The sequence below is a fragment of the Magnolia sinica genome, chromosome 14 (assembly GCF_029962835.1).
Source record: "Magnolia sinica isolate HGM2019 chromosome 14, MsV1, whole genome shotgun sequence".
Lineage (NCBI taxonomy): Eukaryota > Viridiplantae > Streptophyta > Magnoliopsida > Magnoliales > Magnoliaceae > Magnolia > Magnolia sinica.
Genome location: NC_080586.1, coordinates 69,849,549 through 69,854,207, shown reverse-complemented (window position 1 = coordinate 69,854,207; position 4,659 = coordinate 69,849,549). Strand labels below are relative to the sequence as shown.

The 4,659-nt window shown below is 40.0% G+C and overlaps 1 long non-coding RNA gene across 1 annotated transcript; it reads left to right on the top strand.

Annotated features, from left to right (window-relative positions):
* The first annotated feature begins 768 nt into the window (after window positions 1-768).
* LOC131225491 (uncharacterized) lies at window positions 769-1,094 on the top strand. Its single transcript, XR_009161370.1, has 2 exons — window positions 769-866; window positions 1,005-1,094. It is a non-coding gene; the product is annotated as an uncharacterized LOC131225491 (long non-coding RNA).
* The last annotated feature ends 3,565 nt before the right edge of the window (window positions 1,095-4,659 follow it).

Sequence of the window (4,659 nt, the reverse complement as noted above, 5' to 3'; positions counted from 1 at the left end):
ATCCTTTTCCTAGATTTTGCTTTATGCTCCACATTCATTCAACTCTCCCTACATTTCTGCTTCCACTATTTTGGTTGGTAACTTGAGAGCAGCCAGACATACAACTGATCTTCATATTGGCCTGAGCATTGTTTTATGCAACGGTTTTGGAACTATTACAAGTTGGTATTGCCAATGGAGTACCTGACGTGAGGCTTTTTGTTTTTTCTTTTCCTTTACTTTTTTTTTTTGCTGTCAGTTTTCCAAGTTCATCTGATGGCAAAGTTATAGAGGTGTACCAGTAAGATTAGGCAAATTGATGGGTCTGTGTTCCACCGTCTTTTAGTGAAATGGTGAAATCGGTATTAGATGGTCAGTAATTAGTCTCAACTGCTGTTTTTTCTTTCCATAAACATCTACACCATACGTTACGTGGACCTTTATGTGAAAACCTTATTTCTAATATGATGAGCTTGTCCACATAACTGGTTGGGTTTCTCACTCTCTCCTCACATGAACATGGATGCATGTACAAACCCACATCAACATCATCATCATTACCACCATCGTCAGCATCATCATCATCATTATCATCAAACACAAGCTGCAGCTGCTGTTTCTCCTGCAGTTCCAGCCAATTTCTTTCTAGCTCAGATGGAAACACAAGGTGGGGCCTTTTATTCCCAGTTTTTTATAATGCCACTGAAATCTGATGGCTCCCTTTGTATCTAAGCTTGGACAACATGTATTACCAGCACAACCCACAAGCTGAAAATAGTAGGCAGCAGCATTCTCTAGGTGAAGCATCAGGATGTGCAGGCCAAGCTGATGGAAGAGATTGATCGGGTTGTGGGGGATGGACGAGAAGACATTGAAGAGGAGGATTTGTAGTGGATGTCATATTTGAAGGCAGTGATCATTCTAGAAAAGAGCAAGGAATTGTTGGATTATAGAAGCCCGGAAATGAAATATTGTTTTGAAATTGGAAATTGGAATTGGAATTGAAATGTGTACTAGAAAAGAAGGAAAAGATTATTATGTGTGTGAATCATTCTATTGTCTTTTTCTTCTATTTATGTAATTATCTGGCATATAATACAAGTAGATTACATACCCCACTCTCTCTCTCTTATACAATGAACAAAGGGGTTTAAAATTGTTCTTAAAATTCCATCCTAAAATCTGACCATTGGCAACATTAATAAGCATTCAAAACCGCTTCTAAAATTGTGCCTAAAATGTGACCGTTGGCACCAGAATGGTTTAAAACTGTTCCTAAAATTATGTTTCTAAAAATTGAAACGGTACCCAAAACGGTTCTGAACTGTTCCTGATTTTCTACGACGCCTCATTTAAGAACGGTTTGAAACCGCTCTTGAAGCATTTAGGAACGTTTTTTAACCGTTCCTAAATGGCGATTTTGGTGTAGTGATATATGGACAACCAAACCGACCAAATGCAGTTTATGACAAGGATTCTACATTTTCATTTAAAAAAAAAAAAACTCTTATCTTTTTAGAATATTTTCTTTACTGGTCATGTCCATCAGAATTGCATGTGTGGGACTCTGATGGATGTGTAACATGAATCATCTCCATTCATACTGAGGACTATTGAAGCCCCAAAATCATAGTATTTCCACAACTACCTAGAACCGAAAAACATATGGTGAAACTTTAAAAAGAGAGCTCTCTGCCCCAAAGCAAGTTAAATATGCCCTAGTTGACACCTTTGGGCAAGCCCTCCCTCAGGCAAAGATTAGGTGAGGTCAGGTTGGATGCGGCCCTGGCAATAGGGCCCACCTTGATATATTTGTTGTATATCCATGCCATTCATATGTTTTTCAGCTCATTTTACTTGGTGATATAAAAATAAAAATAAAATTGAAGCAGATCCAACCATCTGTTGGACCACATCGCAGAAACCGTGGTGATTGAATGTCCATCATTAAAAAAAACTTGAGGGCCCACCGTAATATATATATTTTCCATCCAACCTGTTGATAATGTTACATTGATCTGGATGAAGGGAAATTACAAATGTCAACTTGATCCAAAAGTTTTATGGCCATCGAGAAGTTTTTAACAGTCAATCACCATTGTTTCTTGTGGCGTGGTCCACCTTATATTAGGAGCTACTTTACTTTGGGGCCAATGCCCTAAGATGAACTGGAAAAATGGATGAGTGAAGTGGATATACAAGTAGGGGTGTCCACTAACCGAGCTAGCTTGGTTAGCTTGCTCGACTCAACTCGAAAAAGCTCGATTCGACTCAGTTCGTAGCTGAGTTCGAGCTGAGTTGAGCTGATTTTTTGAGCTTGAAAATGAGTTCGAGCCAAGTTTGAGTAGGCCTCAGCTCGACTCGACTCAAATTGAATCCAGCTCGAATCGAACTCGGATCGAACCAGTTTGGTGACTCAGTTACTTTGCCATTGATGTTGCTCACCAACTGTTTGATAAAATGACTCAACCAAATGTGGCTGGTGGCAAGGAAGGTTTGGCTAGTGGCAAAGAAGGTTTGGCTGGTGGCAAGCAAGGTATGTACATTAAACAAATACCTTTTTTCTCTTTATTTTTATTTTTTGGTTTTTATGTTACTAATTAGAAGGTGTTTGATAAAACACCTATAAAGCCATTGCCTCTGTTTTACAAACAGTGGGATTGTAAAGTCGCAGTTCAGGTGTTTGTGGAAATGCCTCAATGATGAACTTGTCTTGATCTTGGCTCGAACTCGGCCCGAACTGTTGACCGAACCAAGCCGATTTGGCCAATCAGGCTCGAGGACCAAGCCGAGCTGAGTTTGAGCTGAGGTCAGTTAGTGTTCGAGTCGAATCGAGGTAAGGCCAACTCGACTAGGTTCGACTTGATGTATGCCCCTATGTACATGGAAACGGATTGGCTACTCCCCTTGTCACCCTCCAATGTCTCGCGGTTGGTGCTCTATAGGCTCCACCATGATGTATGTGTTTCATCCATGCCGTCCATGTAGTTTTAGAGATCATTTTATGGTATTAGACAAAAAATGAGGTATAATCCAAATCTCAAGTGGACCACATTATAGGAAACAGTGTTGAATGAAGGTCGACCATTAAAAACTTTTTAGGGGCCATAAAAGTTTTGGATCAAGCTGATCTTTATTTTTTCACTTCATCTGGGTATGACCTAATCAATAGATTGGATTTCAAATAAACAGTACAGTGGGCCTTAGGAGGATTTTAATGGTGGATATTCCATCACTATTGTTTTCCTGTGGTGTGGTCCACCTGAGATTTATATCCCTCTCATTTTTGGTATAAAGCCCTAAAATGATATGTAAAAATGGATGAAACACATACATTATGGTGGAGCCCACGGAGCACCGATGACCAGCCACCGGGCTGGTGGCAGGGGGAGTAGACAATCCGTTTCTGACATACAACACATACACCAAGTTGGTTTTCGTAGTAAAATGCTCGTGAGAAATTTACGACTGTGGACCCCACCTTTTATCCAGCGGTTTTTTTGAAGCAATACAAACTTAGAATACGCAGTTGGACCTCCTCGTTCAGAGTCGGAATATCAGGACGAAAATACCCCTCCTCCTGACGGAAACGAATTTGGTACTCCCCCTGCCACCAGCTAATGGTGGACGGTCGGCGTTCCGTGAGCCCCACCATGATGTATGCTTTTCATCCATGCCGTCCATATATTTTTCCACATCATTTTATGGTATGAGACCAAAAATGAGGTATATCCAAATCTCAACTGTACCACGTTACAGGAAACAGTGTTGAATGAGCGTCAACCACTAGAAACCATTAGAGGACCATAAAAGTTTTGGATGAACTTGATTTTTGTTTTTTCCCTTCATCTATGCCTGTATGAAATAATCAACAAATTAGATGTCAATTAAACAGTTCATTGGGCCTTAGGAGAAATTTAATTGTCAATATCCAATCAATAGTATCTTCTTGTTGTGTGGTCCACCTGGGATTTATATCCCTCTCATTTTTTGGAACAAGGACTAAAATGAACTGAAAAAATGGATGAACGGAATGGATGAAACACATACATCATGGTGGGGCTCACAGACCACCGACCACAGCCATTGGCTGGTGGCAGGGTGAGTAGCCAATCTGTTTCCTTTCCTTTAATATGTTACTCCATTCTTTCACTCCTGTTACTTTCACTCCCTTCTCAAAATAACAGTCTTTCACTCCTTTTCTACGATAAACCGACGCATGGAAGTTATTCTTCTCATTTTCCTCATCGAATCTTAGTGAATCATGTAGATATCATCATTCTACATTTGCCATTTTCTTTCTTGGCTAGGGTTACGTGAAATCCCATGAAGTGGCTACATTTGCAATCCTTGAAAAGGTTGAAAATATTCCCTCACTCCAAAGCACCTCTCTTCAACCTACATTTGACCTGTTCTACGGTAGTTGGTGGTACAGATATTTTTTAAAAATGCTCGGCTCGTACAATTGCATTGCATGTGAAGTTCGGTCAATTCCATGTATTAGGCTTACTCAATTTCATGTGTTAGGCTTAGTTAATTTTATGTGTTGATCAGTCCAATCCATGTGGAACTCGCTCAATTCCATTTGAAGCTCACTCAATTCCATGTTAGAGCTCACTCAATCTCATGCTATGCTCGCTGAATTTCATGTTTACCCTTCTCAATTTCATGCTAGGATCG